Source organism: Mirounga leonina, unplaced genomic scaffold, assembly GCF_011800145.1.
Source record: "Mirounga leonina isolate KUSES-001 unplaced genomic scaffold, KU_Mleo_1.0 Mir_224, whole genome shotgun sequence".
In the NCBI taxonomy this organism is placed as follows: domain Eukaryota; kingdom Metazoa; phylum Chordata; class Mammalia; order Carnivora; family Phocidae; genus Mirounga; species Mirounga leonina.
In genome coordinates this window covers 12783728-12808971 of record NW_023270615.1, presented here as the reverse complement: position 1 = coordinate 12808971, position 25244 = coordinate 12783728, and the positions used below count along the sequence as shown (strand labels likewise).

At 40.5% G+C, this 25244-nt stretch overlaps 1 long non-coding RNA gene across 1 annotated transcript in view; it reads left to right on the top strand.

Annotated features, from left to right (window-relative positions):
• The window catches only part of LOC118026335, a 69936-nt gene extending 45056 nt beyond the window's left edge, over nt 1-24880 (top strand). Inside the window, exons 9-16 of the long non-coding RNA XR_004683533.1 lie at nt 3131-3268; nt 5499-7719; nt 7794-8009; nt 11013-11190; nt 15965-16030; nt 21281-21400; nt 22364-24159; nt 24847-24880. This is a non-coding gene — a long non-coding RNA (uncharacterized LOC118026335). The remainder of the gene's footprint in view (nt 1-3130; nt 3269-5498; nt 7720-7793; nt 8010-11012; nt 11191-15964; nt 16031-21280; nt 21401-22363; nt 24160-24846) is intronic.
• Nucleotides 24881-25244: the final 364 nt, after the last annotated feature.

Sequence of the window (25244 nt, the reverse complement as noted above, 5' to 3'; positions counted from 1 at the left end):
TAATGATACATAGTTTTTGGCATTGTTGTGAACTGACTGAATGAGATAATGCATCTAAGGAGCGCAGAACATGGTCCAAGACCAAGGTATTAGCTATTATTTCTATTACAGTTATTGTAAGTACATGTAAGCTGCTCTTTGAGCAGCTGCTGAAATTCCACCTTCTCTCAGAATACCCTCCGGTCACTTTAGTTGAACAAGCATTCACTGAGCGCTCAGTACATGCTGGGCACTGATAGGACACTGATAATACTGTAAGTAACATGTTGACCTTGCCCTTGGGTAGCTTACCTTCTAGTAGGGAAGACAAACCTATAAGTAGATGATGTCAGGTTTTTATTTTTATTTATTTACTTTTTTTAGAGAGAGAGCAGGCACATGAGGGGGAGGGGCAGAGGGAGAGAGAATCTTAAAATCTTAAGTATGCTCCATACCCAGTGCTGAACCCCATGGGGTTCAGGCTGAGATTAATGGCTAAAGAAAATGCAGTGCGTGTGTGTGCATTTTCAGATCGACGGGCTCGATCTCACAGCCCTGAGATGACCTGAGCCGAAATCAAGAGTCAGACATTCAATGGACTGAGCCACCCAGGTGCCCCACATCCTTCCAGTCTAGGGCTGGCCTGTCCAATATAGTCACCACTGGCCACGTGTAGCTGCTGCGACTAAATTGAGATGTGTTCTCTGTGTAAAATACACGTGGGATTTTTAAGACTTGGTTTGATAAGAGAATGTAAAATACCTAATAATAGCCAGTATAGTATTGATTACCTGTTGAAATTCTGGGTATACTGGGTTAAATAAAATATATTTTTTTATTGAAGTATAGTTGACACACGATCTTGCATTAATTTCAGGTGCACAACATAGTGGATTCAACAAGTCTGTGAATTACGCTGTGCTCGCCACACATACAGCTTCCACCCGTCCCCATAGGATGCTCTCACAATACCACTGACTCCATTCCCTGTGCTGTACCTTTTATCCTTGTGACACAGTCACTCCGTAACTAGAAGCCGGTACCTCCCACTCCCCTGCACCCATTTTGCCCATCCCCCTACCACCCTGCCCTCTGGCAACCATCAGTTTGTTCCCTCTATTTATGGGACTGTTTCTGCTGTTTGTTTATTCCTTTCTTGTAGATTCCATATATAACTGAAATCATGGTATTTGTCTTTCTCTGACTTATTTCACTTAGCATAATACTCTCTAGGAACTTCCATATTATTGCTATATAAACATACACACGCACGCATGCACGTGCACACACACGCACTGCATTTTCTTTAGCCATTAATCTCAGTCGACACTTGGATTGCTTCCATAACTTGGCTATGGTAAATAATGCTGCAGTAAACACAGGGGTACTTATATCTTTTCAAATTATTGTTTTCTTTTTCTTTGGGTAAACACCCAGCAGTGGAATTACTCGATCATATGGTGTTCTTATTTTTAATTTTTTGAGGAACCTCCATACTGTTTTCCCCAGTGGCTGCACCAATTTACATCCCCTACAACAGTGCCCTAGTGTTCCTTTTTCTACCCGTCCTCACCAATACTTGCTATTTCTTGCCTTTTTGATTCTAGCCATTCTGACAGATACAAGGTGGTTTTGATCTGCATTTCCCTGATGATGAGTGCTGTTGAGCATCTTTCCACATGTCTGTTGGTCATCTATATGTCTTCTATGGAAATATGTCTCTTCGTATCTTCTGTCCATTTTTAATCAGATTATTTGGTTTTTTTTGGTGCTGAGTTGCATAAGTTCTTATATTTTGGATATTAACCCTTATCAGATATATCATTTGCAAATAACTTCTCCCATTTAGTAGTTCGCCTTTCTGTTTTGTTAATGGTTTCCCTTACTCTACAAAAGCTTTTTATTTTGGTGTAGTCCCAATAGTTTTTGTTTTTGTTTCTCTTGCCTGAGGAGACATACCTAGAAAAATGTTGCGAAGACCAATGTCAAAAAGATGACTGCCTATATTTTCTTCTAGGAGTTTTATGGTCTCCAGTCTCACATTTAGGTCTTTAATGCATTTTGAAGTTTGTGTTTTGTTGGGGGATTTTTTTGTGTGATATAAGAAAGTGGTCCAGTTTCATTTTTTGCATGTAGCTGTCCAGTTTTCCCAACACCATTTATTGAAGAGACTGTCTTTTCCTCATTGTCTATTCTTGCCTCCTTTGTTGTAGATTAATTGACCCTATAATAGTGGGTGTATTTCTGGGCTCTTTATTCTGTTCCACTGATCTATGTGTCTGTTTTTGTGCCAGTACCATACTGTTTTAATACTAGAGCTTTATAGATCTTGAAATCTGGGATTGTGGTACCTCTTGGTTTGTTCTTCTTAAGATTGCTTTGGCTATTTGGGGTCTTTTGTGGTTCCATACAAATCTTAGTATTATTTGTTCTAGTTGTGTGAAAAATGCTGTTGGTATTTTGATAGGGATTGCACTGAATCCGTAGATTGCTTTGGGTAGTATGGACTACCCAAACCCATGAAGGTCAGTGATAGATAAATTGGTGTGAATGCAGTCATGTATACTCTCCTTGGACCCGATGAATGAGAACGTATCAAAAGCTCTCACCTTCCTCTAGGATTCTTATTCATTAGGTCTATACTCTAGGGAGCAATTTTAGGCTGCTGTCTACTCTTTAGGACTATGGGCAGAAGGGAATATTGGTTCTTCCCATCCATGAGCATGGAATATCTTTCCACTTGTTTGTGTCATCTTCAATTTTTTCATCAATGTTTTCTGATTTTCAGAGTATAGGTTTTTACTTCCTTGGTTAAATTTATTCCTAAGTATTTTATCTTGGTGTTGCAATTGTAAATGGAATTATTTTCTTAATTTCACTCTTTGCTACCTCCTTATTAGTGTATAGAAATGCAACTGATTTCTAGGTATTTGTATCCTGCAACTTTATAGAATTCTTTTAATAGTTTCTTAGTGGCATCTTTAGGGTTTTCTATGTATAGTGTTATGTCATCTAGAAATAGTGATTGTTTAACTTCTTCCTTACCAAAAAAAAAAAAAAATTAATTTCACCTGTTTCCTTTTAATTTTTAAAAACTGTACTACTAGAAAACTTAAATTTATGTGGCTCCTATTTTATTTCTATTGGACAGCGCTGGTCTCCAGTGATACAGGGTGTCGTGGGAACCTAGAGGGGCAACATGTCATCCAACCTGGAGGTGAAGGAGTGCTGCCTGGAGGAGTGAATTCATCCCCAGCTGAGTCTTAAAGTTGGTGCAGATATTATCCCGGTAAGGACACATCTTGAGGATATTCTGGATTGAGGTAACAGGAAAACCAGGGAAAGTGTGGTGTTGGGGAGGAGCCCTAAAAGGCTTCCATAACTTGGCTATGGTAAATAATGCTGCAGTAAACACAGGGGTATCCCCTGGTTGGTCCCCAGCCTAAGGTATTATGAGTTGGGGACTGGAAGATGATAAACATTTAACATCCAGTAGTCATTAAATGCCCTGGTTCTTGTCTTATGCATGAGGTCTGGTTATGTTTCCACTCTTTGAGGTTTTGGACTAACAGCTGTTGAAAGTTGGAAGTTTATGTCTCTACAAGAATAAGACCATCCTGGAAGATAGGACTAATGCATTCACATACACTGCTTGGAAGGCAGAATGCCATTTTCCCTTCTGCACATAGTCCTAGAGAGTGGACAGCAGCCTAAAATTGCTCCCTAGAGTATAGACCTAATGAATGAGAAACCTGGAGGAAGGTGAGAGCTTTTGATACATTCTCATTCGTCAGGTCCAAGGAGAGTATACATGACTGCATTCACACCCATTTATCACTGACTTTTAATGAGACTACTTCTCACCAATAAGGAATACAATTGACCTTTGAACAGCACAGGTTTAAACTGCACTGGTCCACTTATGTGCAGATTTGTTTACAAGACAGTACTGTAAATGTATTTGCTCTTAACCTTTTAACATTTTCTCTAGCTTACCTTAAGGATACACTATATAATACATATAACATACAAAATATGTGTTGACTATGTTATCAGTCAGGCTTCCAGGCTATCAGTGAAGTCTTGGGGGAGTCAGAAATTATACATGGATTTCGACTGTGGAGAGTTGGGGCCCTTGACCCATTGTTCAAAGGCCAACTGTAGAATCATTTATCAGATGATATTAATCTGCTTCTCACTCTTTAATGTACATATGACTCATGCAGCAATCCTGTGAAGATGCCACTTCTAATCCATAGGTCTAAGGGTGGGAGCAACAATCTGTATTTTTATCCAGCTTCCGGGTAATGTCAGTGCTGCTGGTCCACAGACCTCAGTTTGAGTTGCAAGATCTTCAGAGTCAGTTTAGTACAGTTCTTGCCATGGCAGCCGTCTACATTGCAACAGCCTGATAAGTCATTAGAAGCCTCTGAGGGCAGATCTATCATCTCCTTTATGCTTCGCCTCCTCCTCCTCTGTGGAGCGAGTCTAATTGTTGGAACAGTTTTTCTTGTCCCTAGATGCTATCTGGGAAATTTCTGTGCATTGGTCCTTGTTCTATTTTTGGAATCCCTGAGATAATGAACCTGATCTCTCTTTCTCATGACAGCCATGTGGAAATTTGAAGAGCATTTTCATATTTCTCTTAATTCTTCTTTTCAGTAGATTAAATCTCCTCCTCTCCTTTGGCTGTTAATCATAGGACCCTCTGGACTGTCCCGGGAATCTGTGCTTTAAGTGTACCTCTCCTAGTTGAGCACAGCATTCCAAGCTTTGTCTGAACATCAGAGAGTAAGATGGGCCTGTTACCTACTTGGCTGTTGATTCTGTACTTCTGCCAGAGTCCTCAGTCATCTTGGCATGTTGACTACTCTTTGGGTATCAGTGCTTCTGAGCCCCTTAGTGGACTGAGCTAGAGAAATGTATGTATGCTTATGTCCATGTGATTTTTCCTATTTGTCCAACAATCCATCCATCTATAGAAAATGCTGAGTTTATAGTGATACTTTTACTCCAGTTCAACTGCCTAGGTTTATTCTAGTTTTCTCGTTTTCCACATTTGTAACTCCCTTCCCTAGGAGTAAAAAACCTGCCTTCTATGATCTTGAAGATAGTTACCTGTGTGATCAAACTCTTGGGTAAAACCAATCTTCCGTCCACCACCACTCCCCTCTCCACATGCGTGCTATGTTCACGCCACTCAAGTTCCAGCACACTCCCACTTCTTCTGGGACCCAGCTGATAGCTTTGGGGATAAATTATTTGGGAAGGGATGGGAAGGGGGATAGAATTAGGAGGAGGAGAAAGTTGTTTTTCTCTTTTGACTTCTAATTTATACTAACAGGTTTTCTAGTATTGACTCATCGTTGGCCTTTCACATTGTGCCCTGCTTTGACTTTTCTACTCTTCCATTTAAGATTTCTTGGTAAATTAATTTATTTTGCTGACGTGAAAAGGCTTTGTAATGCTAGAAATTTTCTTAGACATTCCCTTAAATTCATCCTCTTTGATTTCTACAGGGGGAATACAAAGCTTTTCCTGACTTCTGTGAATTTCTCCAGAGCCTTGCTTTTGGAAATGCTACCAGAATGATGGTGCAAATTACTAGTGGTGGAAATTACTCATAGGTCTCAAAAGCAAGGAATCAGAGACTATCTGCTTTCCAATGGTGATGTATAACTTTCACCAAAGCCACACCCATATTTATAATACCCTAATGAGTTTTTTTTCATAGAAACAGAACTAAGATTCCTAACATTTCCTGAAATTTAGGGAAAAAAAGGAAAGAAGAAAGAATTCCACTAGATGCCCATTTGTTAGCCCAACACTGGAAGGTATCAGCCTTAAAGAATAATCTGTGAGTAAATCAATACCAATACAACTATCCTTCATCTCTTCATATCTAGCCTGCCCCCAAATATTTTCTTGGAACCCACAAGAAGGTTAATTGAAAAGATAAATCTGCTCTGGAAAGCATTTGCATTTTAAAGAGAGATGGAATTTGGGGAAGTGCCATGTAGACATTTATCATTCTACAAATCATGATTATTATCAGTGACTCAAAACCTGGAGCAGGTTATGATGGTTAAATAGTCTGTAGTTTTGCTCTTTGGGAAAGCCTTTGTCCCCCACCTGATCATTACCACATTGCCTTGGGTCTTTTAGGCCTAAAGCACATATGTTGCTTATATTTAATTTTGGAGGCAACCATTTTGCAGATATGATCTCCTTCCTCTGACAGATAAGGCCTGGATTGCTCTCCTTTTTATATTTCATTATTCACACTTTCTTCCCCGTCTCCCACCAACCCTCCCACCATTTCTATTTAAGGAAGATATCTATTATGTATGTAGATTTCTCCAAAAAGATCTACCTATCCCACATGTGCACGCACACACACACCCACAGTACGTGTGCACTTCTCTGTACTTTCTAATTTTTTTTTTCTTGACTAGGTCACTCCTAAAAAAAAATCTGAGTATGACAAAAGCTGGCAACAGAGATAAGAAGGATGGTACTTTTTGATTGTGAGGTTTGACTTAATTTTCACCATGATAAGTTGACTGTTGGGGAACTGTGCCTCCCTGTGAATTGCACACTTCAGCTGGGTCACTGGCTCTGGCCACCCAGAGAGAGAGTAATTATCCAAATAAGGAAATGCCTGAAAACAAAGAATAAATAGAAGTTGCATTTTAGAAGCATGCTTGTTCACAAAACTGGTAGGTCCCATTCATTTTAGAAGTGCCTCAGCTGGAATACTGTCTGAGCCTGTGATTAGAACATTCATTCATTCATTCAACATTTATTGAGAGCCTTCCAAGTGCTGGACACTGGCCCAGGTGCTGGAGAGGTATTAATAAGCAAAGAGAAATATGGTCCCTGATGGTAAATTTAACAACTGGTTTTCCCCGAAGCAAAAGCTCTGATTTTTCATACTTGCCAATGTAAATATGAAAAATCAGAACTAAAATATTCCCACCACAGCTACTGTCAAGCTACCCATGTTCCTCATTGCCTGGCACATAGAAACTGGCAAACATCATCATATCTAGCATATGATCATATGCTAGATCATAATTAGCATCATTAGTCTTGATTTAACAACATAATAATAAGAAATTCATGACCTACCCGGGGAAAGTCTTTAGATGGGCCAAGGGTATGTGTGTGGAGAAGGGTCTGAAAGATGCACATTGGATTTGGTATGATAACCTCAGAAAGATGTAGGATGTTCTTTTTCCTTTTCTTTTTTACTGAAAAATCTGTAAAATGTGAATTTTAATGAGTATGTATTTTTTAACTTTTAAAGAAAGAATTTACAGTGTCCAAGTGGAACAAGCACAGATTTCACCTGATGTGGGCCCAATTGTGACCAAATGCATAGTGGATATAAGGCAGTTGTTATGAGATTCATTGCTAAATGATTGTTAAATTGTTTTCCTGGTGAAAAGTGACAAAGTATTGACAGAAGGTAAGTATTCCAATTGCTGTAGAACACATCACCCAAAACAGTAGCTTAAGACAATGATCATGTTTATTTTGCTCACAGGTTTGCAATTTTGATGGAGCATGGTGGGGACATTGTGTCCCTTCTACTTGGCATCAGGTGGGGTGAAGAAATAGAATTGGAAGACTGAAGAGTAGAAGCATCTGAAGGGGCACTCATGTGTTGGCAGTAGATGCTGGCTGTGGGCTGGGACCTCCATGTGGCCCCGCCACATGGCTGCTTGTCTCCCAAAGGTGAGTGTCCCAAAAGAGAGCCAGGTTCAAGCTTTTATGCCCTAAACTTGGAAGTCACACATCTTTTCTCCAAGTTCTTAAGGTAGTCACAAAGCATCACCCAGGTTCAAGAAGAAAATTAGACTCTACCTCTCTTGGTTGGCAAGTTCTGCAAGAATGTAGGAACTGGAATATCAATGTGGCCAGTTTTGGAAAAGACAACCTGCTCCAAGAAATTCTCTCCCTTTTGATGTTATCTGCACCCCATATCTGCAGAGAAAACATGGAAAGTCTCAGTTGCCCTGTTGAATGTGAGTATTGCAACTTCATTCCAAAAGTAATGTGTTGTAAAAGTTGTAAATTCTTATGTGGGAAACCCAGCAAACGTTAGCATTGTATTTCCCATGCCTAGCAAGCCATGGTTTTTAAATTAATTTCCATGTGGACTGTCAAATTTATCTTAACGGCAAAGCAAATGGACTCATTACAAAGATGGTGGGAGTCTACCTTTGCTTCGATGGACTCTGAGTTTGTACTTTGTCTCTAAGCTTACTTCTCAAATGCAAACAAAGAGCACAGAAAGGAGATTCATGAAAATGAATGTTTTTCAAAGGAATTTCAGATATTCTGCTTAATGCATATAGGTGTCCTTCTTATTACCTGCCAGCCACAGGATATACAAGGCTATGTTGAACTTGATGTGGTGGTTGAGAGTCCAGTGCATTCCTCCTCTTATTTCCTTATTAGGGTTTGAGTCAGTTCATTCATTTGTATCCACAACGTCCCTTAGTTCCCACTGGAGCATGCATAAATAGAACATATTAACAGGAGACTAATCACCAGATATGTATGGATTACCCATAGAGTAGCAGAGAATTGTCAGAAAATATCCAACTAATCCAGTCTAACAGATTGGAATCTTACCCGATGGTATGAATTGGTAGCCCCAAACCAGTTGTAAATTAGATATGCAGGGATTCTCATTTTTAGAGCTATTATTACTGGAAGTTTATATTTCTTTGAACATATCCAAGTTCTTTCCTTATTGAAGATGAGGTCATTGTATAGCAGAGGTCTCAAAAACCAAGCTCTTTTGGCAATGGACGTGTAAAACAAACAAAATGATTATTCATGGTTGGATAAATCAAATTGAATTTGAACAAAGTTCTGTCCCCAAATATTTTCTTGTTCAGGCTGAAGACAACCATGAGACATTTAAGACAATATATTGTTTTTCAGAAATTTGTTGAAATTTTGAGCAGTCCTTTTTCTCCCATAACTACAATGCCAAAAGAGCAAAATGAGTAAACTGACTGCCAGTATTGTCCCTGCTTCAGTGGAATTCAAATATTGTGTGTCCAGATATTTCTGTTCCTTGACGTATACTTGTAAGGAATACTTGCTGATAGTTAGCCTGGTGGTTCTTCATTTCACCTAGGACAACTTTTATACAACTAATTAGTTCTTGGGGCTCACTTCCCAAAGATACAGGCCAAGATGAGGCCAAGGAATGTATATTCTTTAGGAGTTCCCCTTATGATCCTGGGAATCAGCCCAGCCTTGGGAACAACTGACCTAGAGCATTTGCTAACTTCTAAAATTTTTGTGAAGGAGTTTTGCTTTGATAGAAGTTTCTGTGGCTCAGGACAAAATGGTGTTATAATTCCATTTCTGTCCTTGGTAAACAAACATTTTACAGTAGAAACTCAGGTTTACACTAAACTTTTTTATATTGACTCACTTTGTAGTAGAAGCTAGAACTTTGAAAAAGAGGTAGGGAAAAGAATTCCAGTTCATTTCCCTCTTGAGCTTTGTTTTTGGACTGAAATTTTTGTATATTTAAATGTTGGATGTAATGATGGTAATGATTGTCATTATTTGCTCAATTTTTTTAGATATCCCAGGTCCCTCCAGCTAGAACTCATGAAATAAACAATTTCAAACTAAAGTGGCAATTACTGGATAGAGCCACAAAGAATAAATAAGTTTTCCAGGGCGCCTGGGTGACTCGGTTGGGCATCTGCCTTCAGCTCAGGTCATGATATCAGGGTCCTGGGATTGAGCCCCACACTCGGGCTCCCTGCTCAGCGGGGAGTCTGCTGCTCTCTCTGCCTCTCCCTGGCTTGTACATGTTCTCCCACAAATGAATAAATGAAATCTTAAAAAAAAAAAAAAAAGTTTCCACAGGTAGAAGAGTAGATAAAAGATATTTCCAGGTAGAGGGAACATAATAAAGGCACAGATGCTTGAAGATGCCTGGTCTACTCAAGGATGGGTGAATAGCTCAGTGTAGCCAGGATCCAATATATATATGGGAGATATCTATGGCTTGAAATATTCGGTCCTCGGTGATGGAAGCAAAGAATTCTCTCTTAAGTTCTGTCTCCAATTGCCTGGCATGGCTTTTTGAAGAAATATTCTGAGGCTGCATCTGGCTCTGGGACTGATTAGGGCTCAGAAGAAGGGGCAACAGTACTCAGGCCACATCTTTTCTCTTTCACACCCTCTCTTAGTTTGGCATATATATATATGAATATATATATATATATTCAATGTCTTTGTCCTGCACTTGATTCTCCTTGGGCTATCTTTGACAAGGGAGTTTTGCTTTTGGTTGCCATTTTTACCCTATTGGTGAGTACTGGGGCAGGACTCTGCTGGAACTGATGGAAGTGGTAAGAACCAGGTGAAATACAACCCTATGTTCACTTCTTGAGTTTCTGAATCAGTGATCCAGTCAAAGGAATGGCTATTAATCTGATTGGCTGTATGGATTTCCATTTAAAAGTTGTTGGGGCATAGGCCTATTTTTTTCCAGAAGAAAAAGAGATAAAGTAGAAATTAGATCCTACTTCAATGTTGACCAAGAAAGTTTGCACTGTCAAAGCACCTGCATTATTATATATGTAACTTTTGATTGGTGAATAATTTTTCAATTTAGTTTTTCCAGAAACCAATCCAAATACATGCTTCTAAGAAATTTAAAAATGTGTATTTACCTGCTCAAAACTGTAATTTATGTGAAACCCCTTTTTGTTGTTCCCATATTTAATTATACCTAATTATCTCATTGGGACAAAATATATATAGGCTTTCCATTAGTATCACTTGAAGATTTTATCTTTAATTGGCATGTTTTTTTCAATTCTAGCACTTTCTTGGGCGGCACATTTTAGCACTTTAAAATCAGGAAGTGTACATTGTCATGTCTATAACCATCTCCCATAGCATTTCCTGTCCATTCCAACTCTCACCTCCCATTCCCTCTCCCTGCTCCTAGTTATTAATTCTATGCTGCTTCTTGACCATTTTAGAATTGGGAAAACAGGGAAAGTGCATGCACGGAGGATGGATGATGCTTTCTGGTGTTGCAAGAATGAGAGAATAAGAGCGTGATAACTAAGATAGAAGATGTGTCCCTCTTCCTCTTCGTTTTGAAGGTGGCTCCGTGGAAGCTGGAAGTTTGACATGACTCTTCCCCAGTGTCTTAAGGTACCCGATATATCTTTCATGTTCCTTTAAATACTTTATCCAACATTTTAAAATTATTTTGGTTTAGTAAGGTAAAAATGTAAACTGGTTATTGGTGCTGGAGTGAACAATTTTACTTCTACCTAGAGATTAAGTTAAAAACCCTAGAATATCAATCTACAGGGAATGTTAAAGGTTTTCCAGTTCAGCCAAGGCTTTGGGAATGGGGCCTTGTCCTCGCAGAACCTTCTCCTTGCTTTAGGTCTACAGGTTGAGGTTGGTCATTCCCTCATGGTGATGCTTATGGCAAGTTCTTAAACACTTCCTGCCCAATTATTTTGATCTTAAAATAGCAGTCTTCAAGCCAACCTAAATCTTCTAGTTGCCGCACACAGATAAGTTGTGTAAGGCTCAGCAAAGCACCAGAGATATTTGGGGGTCAGACTGCAGTTCAAGCCTCAGTACTACCACCTTTTAGATTTGTGACCTGTCCCGTTACTCAACACCTCTGAACCTTATTCATTTATTCAAGCCATGCAGAAAATAATCACTGTAAATGAGGTTTACACATTTAGAATGTGTCAGCACTAGCCTGGATGCTGGGCATATAGTGCTAAACAGACATAGTTCCTGCTCCCAAAGAACCTTGCTCATGAGAATGTACAAGGAAGAGTTGTATTTACAATCCAGAAGCTAAGTTCTCCAATAGGGAGAGCCCGGGTAATGGGGTACACTGGATAGATAAATCTTTTGGAGAAAATACTTCAAAGCTGAGACAATGAGTGCCTTAACTTTCTTCCCTGCAAAATGAGGACACACCTACCTTGCTGGGTGAGGAAACAGACAATGAGTATAACCTCCCAAAGCTGTGCCCAACAGTTCGTTATTGGGCCAGAAAACATATATTGAGTAGTGACTGTCCTAAGCACTGAGGATTCAAAAATGAGTAGGGGGCTGTCCCCATCCTCATGGGTCTCACAGGCTAGACGTTGAGCCCTAGCTCCCAAGGCTGCACTATTACTGCTCTCATCCCACTTACCTATTCAAGTGTCTCAATCTCAAGAGCACCAGCTTAGGAATGCTTCTCTATTGTCCACTGTTGCACGTTCAGTGCTTAGCAGTTCCTAGTGGACCTTTGCTACTCACCCTGCACCCTGCCTTATCTTCTCTCTCTTACCTCTCCAGCTCCCATCTGTCCAACTTGCAACAGTCCACTCCTGCCTTTATTTGCCTGAAGGTCTGCTCTGTCTGGCATGGGCCACTCGGGCCACACCTATGCGGGGGAGCTTCAGAGCGATGGGGAATTAAGTCCCACCCCAGCTGCTCCACGTCCTTCACACTCTGAGGAATTATTTCTAGTTACCCCATGGCGATAACTCAGTTGATAATTCACCCTCCATTGGCTGTTTTGCCTTCCTGATCTTACTTGCCCCACTTCTTCACCACTGATGTCAGGGGTTCCCCCCAACTCCCAAATAAACCACTTACATTTGAATCCTTGTCTAAATGGCTGTCCAAACTAAATTGTCCACTCAGCACCCAAATCCTTATCTTGTATTTAAATTATCCTGCTGCCTGTAAAGAGCCCCTCTCTCATGATGGGAATTGGAAAGGTCAGGTACACTTACAGCCCCAGGTGGGTACATGACCTGGTCTGTGCTCATCAGATACACCCACTCCACTCCCTTCAATTGGAAGCTCCTGGCATGACAAAGGAAATGCCCAGAATGGATTCTGTTGCCAGACGGTAGCAGAGACAACAATGTGAATGCGAGTGTCCAGCATCCGGTGTTGGTGGAACTATGGTCTGTACACCGCCCCCCCCCGCCCCCCGCCCATGCATAGAGCCTGGCTTCACTGAACAGTTCTAATGGGATATTTTTGAGCATTGCTCTTTCCCTTGTTGTACTCTCAGAGCCTCTCCTCCTTTTGTCCTTTCAGAGATTCTTTGATCTCCCCACTAATTCCTTTCCTGCCAACATGTCAGGTTTGGTTCCTATAACTTGTACCTAAGAAGATAGAGCCAGGAAAACAGTCCTCTACCTTTTCCAAGCCAATGGGATTTAGTACAGAAGGGTATAGAAAAGCTGGAAAGCCATACAGGAAGCAATGAGGTAACCCACAGATCACTAACAGCTGGAAGCTGCCATCACCCTAAGGAGGGACAGTAGAGGAAGGGAGCACATTTTCTGGCAGGAGCTAGAACCGCATTGGGGGGGCTGCCTGGAGAGGTCACCAGTTGGGGTCCAGGACCCGAAGTTCCCCAGGAAATGCGGGAGAGAGAATGGAAGCAGCATCTGGTTTTTCCTTCTCCCCCCTCCAATTTTACATTATACCACCCATAAATTGAAAGTAACCAGACGCTAGAGGGCAAGGGAGCCTAAAATGTAGAGCAGAACAGGGAAAGAGCCAGAAATAGACCTGGATGCCAACAGGCAGTTGACATGCACAAGTAATGGGAGCTCCCATAATTTTTGGCTGAATGAACAAAGAGAATAACCAAGGAGGGAGCTGGGACCAGAACCTTGTGTTACACCAACTCTTAAAGGATGGGGGAATTAGATTGCCCCTAAGGAGACGCAGTCAGAGAGCTAGGAGGAAACCAAGGCATGAATAGTGTCCTGTATGGAACAGCTCTGCCATCCTATCTGCCAGACTCCTAACTGGATTTCCACCAAATAGACCTCTGAATTATTCATGGAGTCTAGACAGGAGACTCAGAGTGCTTATCCATGAGCTTTGGGTATCATCGCTTCTAATCCAGGCTATTCCCTGGGTAACTGGAGTTATTAAGTGAGGATAACAGTGCTTGCCAACTTTCACCGGGCAAGGTGAGAAGCAATGCATAATGGAGATTTTTAAATACTTGGCAAGATAGAGAAACATGTCACAGCAGGAGCCTTAATTGATAAATAGAGATAAGTGCATTCACTCTCACAGTTGGAAATTACAGGACTGTCTTACATGACTTCCATGAATAGATGGATTGCAACATCTTTGTGAGCGGCAGCGCAGAAGAGAAAACAAAGCTCTGTGCTTGGATTTATGAGAGGGAACATGGTATAATGGAAAGAGCATCAATTTCAGATTCAGGGGAACCTCATTTTAATCTCACCTCTACTGCTCATTAGCCTTGTGATTTTAGACATTTTCAACTGCACTCCAGTGTCTTCATGTTTAAAATTGATTCTGTGCTGGGCATCGTGCTGGAATAGTAACTTGCCCACATAAGGGGCAATTCATAAGTATTTGTTCCCATCCTCAATCTCTCTCTCTCTCTCTCTCTTTTTTTTTTTTTTTTTTACCATAGCACTAGCCTCTAGGAAAGAAAAGGTGAGAAAGGAAACTAAAATTCTTTCTACAAAAAATGGCTGGCATGCATCAGTTTTATAGGGAAATGCTTGAAGGAATTAAAAACCAAATCTCAGACCTCCTGCGTATTGTTGAAAGTGCCAAAATCCATGGGTATTATACATCCAAGGCTGCTTACTCAGAATTTCAGATGGTCTAAAAAAAAAAAATTATCTGTACGGATTTTGTTTCTTAAAAAAATCCTTGCTTCCCGAGGATGCCATAAAATGTGTGTTCACATATTTTGAGTGGGATTTCATTCTCAGGCGGTGCCTTGGTGTTTCTATGACCCAAGCAAGGGCTCCTTACCCCTTTATCACATGGTTTCTTCTTGACACAGCTGGAAATATGATTACGCCAAGGCCCATCACAAAGAAGCAGGGCCTCTGCTATGGGTCAGCAGCACCAAGAAGTGTTGCCAAGATACAATACGTAACACGGGACCCCCCAGGTCTCCCTCTGGGTTTCTGGAGCAGCGGTCTTTGGCTCAGCTGTAGAAATTTCAGTTTGGTCATTGAAATCCAAACACACCTGTCCTCCAGACAGGAAAATGCCTAATAAAGGGAATTCCTCCGTGCTGGCTAGTCTTGCGGTTTTATTCAACCCTTAAAGACAGTGTGGGGGCTGAGTACCATAAAGCAGCCTAGCCAGGGATGGAAGGAAGCCCCTGGGATGGTCACTGAGATAGAAAAGTACCAGCCAGCTTGGATACCTGGGGGCTGCAATTAGGGCACTCAGAGCTTGCCTTGGCTTTGAAACATCAGATGGAGCTCAGACAAAATCAGGTCTCACTTAAACTTTATCCTTGTGTGGACAACCTGTATGCCTTCTCGCTCATTCTGCGGGCTGTCCTTTGGCACAGTGCCTTTTATCTATTTAATTTCAGAGCATGACAGGGATATTTATCCCTATGTCAGTCATATGCCTTTAAATATCATTTGTCGGGGCGCCTGGGTGGCTCAGTCGTTAAGCGTCTGCCTTCAGCTCAGGTCATGATCTCAGGGTCCTGGGATCGAGCCCCACATCGGGCTCCCTGCTCCGCAGGAGGCCTGCTTCTCCCTCTCCCACTCCCCCTGCTTGTGTTCCCTCTCTCGCTGTGTTTCTCTGTCAAATAAATAAATAAAATCTTAAATAAATAAATAAATATCATTTGTCATGACTTTTAGAAAAAAAGATTTCTAAAAAAAAAAAAGAAAATAAGATTTCTAACCAAAATTTATTACTATTTTTTTTTTTAAGATTTTATTTATTTATTTGACAGAGAGAGAGATAGCGAGAGCAGGAACACAAGCAAGGGGAGTGGGAGAGGGAGAAGCAGGCTTCCCGCCAAGCAGGGAGCCCGATGCGGGGCTTGATCCCAGGACCCTGGGATCGTGACCTGAGCCGAAGGCAGACGCTTAACGACTGAGCCACCCAGGCGCCCCTATTACTATTTTTTTTAAAGGAGGGGCTGTAGGATCAAGCCAAACTTAACCCAGGTCCTAGGCAGTGGAGATCAAAAAGAAAAAGGGTAAGTTGCCTCAGCAGGCCCCTTACCAGATAGAAAAAAAGGCTTTTCCAGGGTGAGAGACTCGTCCTGGGACTGTGGAATGAAATGCTCGCAGAGGGTAGCTTTTCTCTTGGATTGTTCCCCAACAGTGCAAACTCATAGTGTTTAGTGCCATGGACCCTAACCTTGAGGCCCCTGTCAGAAACTATAAAACCACCTGGTCCTCCTGTGTTTCCTTTTTAAAAAATTTTTAAACATTTATTCATTTATGGTACCAAATGGCCATAGTTTATCACATCCTGTGCTTTTGAGGAGTAATGTAGACGTAATTAGCCCTTCATTTTAATATTTATTTCCATAGTCTAAATAGAATGCTACCTCTGTTCACATTCTATTATGGTACATAAAGTTATGTCTTGTATATCTGTTTACCATTCCTCCATCCAATACAATATTTGTATTATAGGACAATGGAATAGTCACTGTTGAGCCAAGGACCCTATTACCATGTTTCCCTTCTTGTCCAGTTATTGCTTTCTGTAGAGCTGAGAATTTGTTTTTGTTTTTGTGTTTTTAAAGATTTTATTTATTTATTTATTTGACAGAGACAGAGATAGTGAGAGCAGGAACACAAGCAGCGGGAGTGGGAGAGGGAGAAGCAGGCTTCCCGCCGAGCAGGGAGCCCGATGTGGGGCTCGATCCCAGGACCCTGGGATCATGACCTGAGCCGAAGGCAGACGCCCAACGACTGAGCCACCCAGGCGCCCTGGTCTCTTTTTAAAAAAAAAAAAAAATGCCTTTAGTTTTCTCCGTACATGGTAAGTCTTTCCAGTGCCTCCAGTAGCGTAATATTCAAGGCACTGTTTTTTGTTTTTTTAACACATTAAGTATAGTAACGGACTTATTTTTCACAGGAACTCAGTGAGGTACGTACATTATGATCCATCTCATAATTGGGAAATGTGAAGCATGGAGGGTAATTGACTAGCATGGTGGGGTCCTAAATGGCAGGGTCGGTACTTGAAGCAGGGCTGCTGGGCTCCTGCAGTTCTTCTCCCAAGCAACACAGCCCTTGATGTAAAAATCTACCAGATAATTCGTTGGAAACTTTCTGGAAAGCTTTTTCTGCTGTATGTCCCCGGTCATCTGGTTTCGCCTGGATTGCGTGCTTTCTACCCCTACGCCCACTGGTCATACTCCTCCAGGGGATTTCCTTCTCTCCCTCCGGGGTGGATTCCTGGTTTTCTGGATAGCATTCCTTCTTTCTTGGTTTACCTTAGAGCTTTGTGGGGAGCCATCCTTTAGAAGGCTTCTCAGACTATTTAGGTCTTAAAAAAAAAAAAAAAAATTTGCATTCTGTCTAGATAGCGCTGGGTACAGCGTTCATGGCCATTCTTACCCTCGATCATTTGTGTGTGAACTGTTTTTTCCCGTTATTGAAACTTAAAATGGTGGTGGGTCTTCTCTCATGCATGGTGCTCAGGAGGCCTTTTCAGCCTGGACATACATGTACTTCAGGCCCAGAAAATGTCCTTGTAATATTTCTCTTAACAGTTTTCTCTTCCAAACCCTATTTTGTAGGGTATTGGGCCTTCTGGATTCCTCTATAGTTTTAGCTCTTCTATTTACATTTATAAGAGCCCTTTCTTATCTTAATAATAATGTCTGCTTAATAGCATCCTGACCTTGTTTGCAGAATAAATAGCTTATCTCTCTGAGGTCATTAACTACAGTTTAATCAAACTTTTCTTCTGAGTTTCCTTTCTTCCTTTTATGTTAGAGGCTTTCTTCAAATGTCAAGTAATCCTCAGCTTTAAGATTTTAACAGTTGGGTGAATAAATGCTGCTTGGAAGATCTGTGTGAAGTTTCTAAATGTCCATACAGGTTTTTCTTTAAGCACATGAGGTATTTATTTGTGTAGCATTATATTGAAATTCAGTGTTGGATGTGGACGTTCCTAAAAACCCTTCTGCTATTTCTGCAACTCGGACTCCACCTCCCTGCCATGTGGCTTAGCACTGTCTTCTCCTTTTCTTTCCCCACTACTAAATTCTTAGACATTTTAATGTAGAGCAGTTTGGTTGATGCTGACCCATGTTCTCCGAGTGTTCCTTCTACCCCTAATCAGCTTTACAGTTTTCCTAAATGAAGATAGTTCTATCAAAAAGAATTACTATTCAATTTGTGCCACAAACCCAAACATCAATGATGGAGTGAAAAACTCTAATACTTCTATGTTACATATAATTCTTATTTCCTTATAGTGTGTAATAATTAATTACATTTAGATCCATTCCACTTATTAAGATTACATTTATCTTGAAGTACATTAATCTCCTTGTTGCAGTGACTCTGATTAAAACTGCATGTTTGTTTATCTTCCTGATGAGTGTCCTTCAGATTTCCTATGTATTGGAAGTCCTGTCTATTGCCTTTCAATGGAACTCTCCAGACCTCTTGGCAAACTTACGGTTAAGGGCTCCTTAAGTGCTGTAGAAACATAATCATTGTAGATATACCTGGATGCTTAAACCTGATTTCTTTTACATGGAATCAAATTCTGTATTTCCTGGCCTTACCTTGGGTTGTTTTCTGCTTCTTGAAGCTTCCCTAGATACCACATTCTTCTGATTTCGTTTCTATCTCCCATCACACTCTTTTCATTCTCCCTTGGTCCATGTACTCAACTTGACCTCTGATGTAAGACTGCTTTGGGATCCTATACTCACCCCTTCTCTTCTCTGCTAAATCTCTTTAGGGGATTCCATCCAGCCCATAGTTTTATGCTGATCACCCCCAGATATTTATCATTAACTATGTTGTATCCCTAGGACTCCTGACTCTAGTTGCCGGCTTAACATTTTCACATGCTTGCCATGACCAATACAGAACTTTTGAGCCACAGCTCTCTGCCCACACAGTAACTACCCCTTATATTCCTCTTTCTTCCCATTTTGGAAAATGGCGCCAACATCCAGCCACTTGTTCAAGCTGCAAATCTGACAGTTGTCCTCGAGCCTTCTCTTTCACTCAACTCACAAAAGCCATTTATCTACACACTGTTGAATCTACTCCAGCAAACACCTTGAATCTGTCCAGTTCTATGCATTTCTGTGACTCTAGCCTTAGACAAAGACATCATATTTCTTCTGAACCACCACACTGGCTTCTTACCTGGCATTTTGCATCCAGTCTTGCACATAGTAATGACAGTAAACTTGTTTGAACCATGAAGTAGATCAGATCATAAATTGGTTTAAAATCTTTCAAAAGTCTCCATGACTAAAACACCATCCGTGCTCCGGCTGGTTCCTCACAACTCCAAGCTCATTCCCTCTCTAGAGTCTTCACACTAGCTCTTCTGCCTCAAATGAGTTTCTCTGTGATTCACACATGGCTCAGTCTTTCTTGTATTCTCATCTAAAATGTCACCTCCTCAGAGAATCCTTCCCTGGGCACCCACCTAGGGTACTCACTCATCTTTCCCATCAGCCTATTTTAATTCTGTGGATAACACTTACCACTATCTCCTATATTTTATATGTTATTGTCTGTTTATTGCCCCTGCCAGAATGTAAATTCCTTGAGAGCAATGACCTTATCAATCTCATTCAACTTAGATGGATTAAAGGCACTTTAGAAGTGAGAAAACCAGAGAGAAGAGCAACTTGCCACAGATCACGTAGATAGCAGGCTATTTGGCCTATTGCTTTAAATGTGTTCATTATCTTAATGACCTCTACTACATCCCATAGCTACTATTTTTAATTATACTGTTGGTTCCACCACTTTGAGCAGTTTTTTCTTATTCTAGGGTTTTACCTTCCCAGCATGACCCCACTTGAGGGTTCTATGCCCAGAAGCCAACTATGTGTTCTGTCACTGGTCATCTTTATCCTGAGCTTCTCGAAGCTTCCTAAACAAGCTTGGTTTATGAACTTTGAGAACTTTCTTTTCAGCTATTCTTTCCCGTTGAGCCACTAGAAACCCACCTTTTTGCCAAACCAGATAGTTAATAGTGTTCATGTATAGGGTAGAATTGTCAATCCACAGGGTAATCATGGTTTGGTGGAAGGAGCTTTGCCTGGGGAAACTGGGCTTTTCATCTATTTCTGTTACCCAGGAGCTATCGGATCTTAAGTAAGCCCTTAACACTCTAAGCTTCAATTTTGTTGCCTGCCCAGCTCTGCCATGAGCAGAGGAAAATTAAAACAACAATCCAGGGCGCCTGGGTGGCTCAGTTGGTTAAGCGACTGCCTTCGGCTCAGGTCATGATCCCGGGGTCCTGGGATCGAGTCCCACATCGGGCTCCCTGCTCAGCAGGGGGTCTGCTTCTCCCTCTGCCCTCTTCCCTCTCGTGCTCTCTGTCTCTCATTCTCTCTCTAATAAATAAATAAAAAATCTTTAAAAAAAAATAAAAAATAAAACAACAATCCACTCTCACTCTCTCCCACCCATCTATTTGGAATAATACATATGAAAATTCACTTCACAGGGATTAAGTGAATTCATAAATAATCCAGTTAGCTGGATTAAATGAACTCATGAATATAAAAACATTTTGCTGATTGTAAAATGCACTACAGATGTGGGGGATTAAATGTAAGGGATTGCTCACAGGAATCAGTTCCTAATGCATTAAATATATGGCCATCAGTGAATGATTGTTTAAAATGCTGGTTATAAGCCAAACTTTCAGAACAACAGTCTTCCTATCCTGTATGCTTTTGAATAATGATTTTTCTTAATGAAAGTGTTGTATACACAGTAACCAATCCAAATGGTATAAAATGAAAACTGCAAGTTCGCTCTCTCCTCAAACCTCACAAGTGTCATGCCCAGACCCAAGCAGTTAACCTCAGCTTGCTATTTTGAGTTATTAACAATAATACTTACCAGAACAGCTTAGTACTTGACAATGAGTCTGACATTATTATAAGCCCTTTATAGATTAACTCATTTTGATGCTCACAATAACCCTAGAGTTCAAGTATTACTGTCATCCTGCTTGTATGTGTGAGCGAACTGAGTCACAGGAACGAGCAGCTGTTTGCTCAGTGTCACATTCACACAGGCTGACTCCAAAGGTCATACTCTTAGGCACCTTTCCAAGTGAGTCTAGAGAGTACCTGTAGAACATTCCATTGTATAATGTATCCTGGTACGATTTTTATAAGCTCTCCTAAATTTTTCATTATTCAAAATGAAGTGCCCAATACAGAACAAATAAGCCACCATGGACCACCTAGTGCTTTTGTGTTTGTCCACAGCATACGTTTCTCTAAGTGAAAAGCTGGAAGTGTCTCAAGTGATACCACCAAACTGCCTTCCACAATGAAGAGTAATGTTCACCTGGAGCCTGCAAACCACCAGATTCACTGAGAGGACCTGTGAGTTTTATGTGCCTCTGTTTTCTTCTCTAATTGCTTTTAAAATCTGACTGCTCTGCTGTGTGACAGGGATTTTACCACACAGTAAACACAAACTTTTTGGGAAAAGCTCCTCACATTCCCGTGGGCTGATGTCTCAGCTCCCGAGCAGGGGATGAGCCAGCATCCGGTGACCTCTCTGCTTGTTCTGCCTGGTACCCTGAGGCTCTGGAAAAATTACCGTGAGGCTATTCACCTTGGCTCAGCCTGAGATCTACTCTGACAGATTTATTGGCCCTTAAACTTTTACCCAAGCAGAACCTCTAAACCAATATACGGTTTCACTCATTTGCACTCCAGGGAGAGAGAGAGAGAGTGTGGCAAGAAGGGGGAGGAAAGTCCACTCCTCTCTCATCCCCTTGCAAACTTGTAGGAAATGGAATTCATCATTTCTTTCCAATTTAGGTTCTTTTTTTGAACCAGAGTTTTCCTCAGTCCATTGGTATGTGGAAATACATTGGTGAAAGGAAAAGTAGTAAGATCATTCAGTCAACCACTACATCCATTAGCTGTTTTTTAAAGGAAAATATTGAATGAGAAACTTGCAGTTTTCCCCAGCTTTTGTAGGAATGGAGGGTGGAGAAAATGGCATCAATTTAAACAGGAGGGAATTTAGAGCATTAAGGAGGAACATCTAAGGCAGATCACTAGTAGTATTATCCCTATTTTCCTGCTGAGAAAACTAAAGCTTAGAGAGGGGTTTAATGACTCAGGCCAACTTACTCAGAAAGGGGTGAAGCCACAGTTCCAACCCTAGTTCCAGTTTTCAAGCCGTGTATCCTCTACTGCACCTGTTGGGGGGTCTCCAAACCTGACTGATAATGCTCTCTAATTCCATGTACTTAATGCTGCTTTCCTAACATCTGTGTGCTACAGACACATGAAAATGCTGGATAAAATCTAATGAAACTATTTTACATATAGGGAAGGAAGAAAGCGAGAGAGAGATGGAGACTGAGAAACAGAGAGACGAAACTCTTATGTGCCAAAAATAAAGAAGAACCTCATAATCGGTGTGTAAGTACAGGAGGTCAGGCCAGAACAGAGGACATCAGACATGACCATAGGACCGAACAACTAGGGCCTGGAGTTTTTTTTTTTTTTTTTACACATGGCCCTTGGGCCTAAGGAAGGTAAGAAGTTGGAACTGAAATTCGCTTATAAAGCTAGGACCAAGGAAGACCGGCTTCCACTCTGTTAAGGGACCATAAAGCATTATTTACTCACTAAAGCTACTGGCAAATTTCTCACTGATCAGATATCTGGGTGAGGAAAATTTTCCACAATAAATGGCAATTTAAAGAAAATCTGTGCTATGCATAGGTGTAGCATCCAAATTTTAGACCCTCCTCATAGCAGAGGTACCCCAAATGAAGATATTAATATATATTAATATATAATATACCATAAATATTTCTGACCAGTGAAACGTCTGGACTTCACCGAAGAATCAAATGTAAGACTCCTCTGAAGGATTACTACCACATCTTAAAGTACCCAAGCATTCCCCAGGGAGCTATATCCTAACTGAAAAAATGCTCACAAAGCACAAATCCAGGAAGCGGTCCACAAAATGGGAGAGTCGACAGATACATGTGGGACGAGTATAAATTTAAGTAAATTCACAATCATGAAAGAGATAAAGGGAGAAATAAAAAGCCCTCATGAAAAGAAAAAAGAAAAATGGAAAAGAATTGGCAGTTATGACAACGCAGTAGAACAATTCAAAATGAAACATTGTGAATAAAATTCAGCTATGACCAGCTTTGACGGCACAATGGCAAAGTTAAAGAGAAGTGATGACATGGAGGATATGTCTGAGGAAATTACCCAGAGTGTGGCAGAGAGAGATAACAATGAAATCAAAAAGACAGGTTTGGAGATACGGAGGATTAAATCAGAAGTTTGAATTTAGCTGTAATGGGATTTCAGAAAGTGAAAATGGGAATAGGGCAGTGCTTTGCGTGAAATGGCTATGAATTGTCCAGAACTAAGAAAAATCCTGAGACCTCACAAGGAAGCAGTACACTGAATCCTGCATATTACATGCAAATCTGGTAGATTCCTCTTATGAAAAGCAGACACTGAAGCAAACACTAGTTGAAGAGCCAGTAGAGGAAACAGATAACATAAAACACAATAATCATTAGAATAGGGGACACATCAGCAAAATAGAGACCAGACAACTAATCTGTCCGATCATCAGAATCACCTGAGTAGTACATGAAAACAGTGTTATGGTTTTACCCCAGATGCTTTGGATGGTGCTCAGGAGTATGTGTTAAAAAACAAAACAAAATTTCTGGGGTGATCAAGTAGGCTTAAAACCCTTTTATTCCTGAGCACCAAATCCATAAGCATGTACATACATTCACATTTTCACGCACACTGATCTCAAGTTTGTGTTAGTGAAATTCCCCCCCACACCCCTAAAACCATGGAGAGGTTTGATCCAAAACCAAGGATAATTTCTAAAAAATTTTTTTTTCAAACTCTAGGAGATTCATGCTAAATGGGACCAGAAGATGATCCCCAAAGAACAAGGCAAAAGAGTTAGGACAAGCATCTCTGACCTCACAATTCCTCAACATTTCTACTTCTGCCTCCTCGAGTACCTGTATGTATTAGCATCAGAGGACATGTCATTTGGCCTCAGACCTCCAGAATCCTGTGTGTGTGTTTGAGGAGAAGAATAAACAGCCCACATTTGAGAGCATGTGGTGAGACACAATTCCTATCTTACTTGATAGTTCATATTAAATACAAAAAGACACCTTAACACACTAACAGCAGAAATTTAGTCTGTTTTGCCTTTATGGACATCTGTTCTCAGACTACTAGTTGTTTATCTAACTGCTATAATAAAGGTTAATTTCTACATTAAAGTAGTACTAGGTATAATTGGAATATTTTCTAAGAACGCCCAACACCAAAAACCTGGAAGTCTCCAGACGGGATGGATGGCAGTGAGATTTTACCACGTTGTTGTACATGCATGTAGTAATCTACATGCATTTAGTATGTAGTATGTATTAATCTACATTTGCTTTTTGGCTTGAACTCCATATACTTTGCTTTTCCCCTTTCCCTAGAGAATGCTTACATAAATAATAGCATATCCACATAACAGAACTATGCCAGTAGAAAAATGATGTTTTGAATAGAGAGTTCACAAAAGAAAAATATTTAACTTCATTAGTAATAAAGAAAATAATAAAATTCCATTTTCTTCCATTAGACTAATGTATTGTTGTTTTAAGATTGATAGTGCCTAATGTTGGTGAAGTTGTAGAGAAATGGGTACTACTTTGCTCTTGGTACTATAAGTTGGTAAATACTTCCTAGACAGATATTTGGTAATATGTAGTCAAAGTCTTAAAAATTTACACAGATTTTTTTTTTTTTAGCCCAGCAATTCCATGTAAAGAGTATATATTCTTTAAAAATTGAACAAGTGCAAAGAAATGGAATAAATAATCCTAAAATTTGTATGGAACCAGAAAAGACCCTGAATAGCCAGAGGAATGTGGAAAAAGAAAAGCAAAGCTGGTGGCATCACAATTCCAGACCTCAAGCTCTATTACCAAGCTGTCATCATCAAGACAGTATGGTCCTGGCACAAAAACAGACACACAGATCAATGGAACAGAATAGAGAACCCAGAAATGGACCCTCAACTCTATGGTCAACTCATCTTTGACAAAGCAGGAAAGAATGTCCAATGGAAAAAAGTCTCTTCAACAAATGGTGTTGGGAAAATTGGACAGCCACATGCAGAAGAATGAAACTGGACCATTTCCTTACA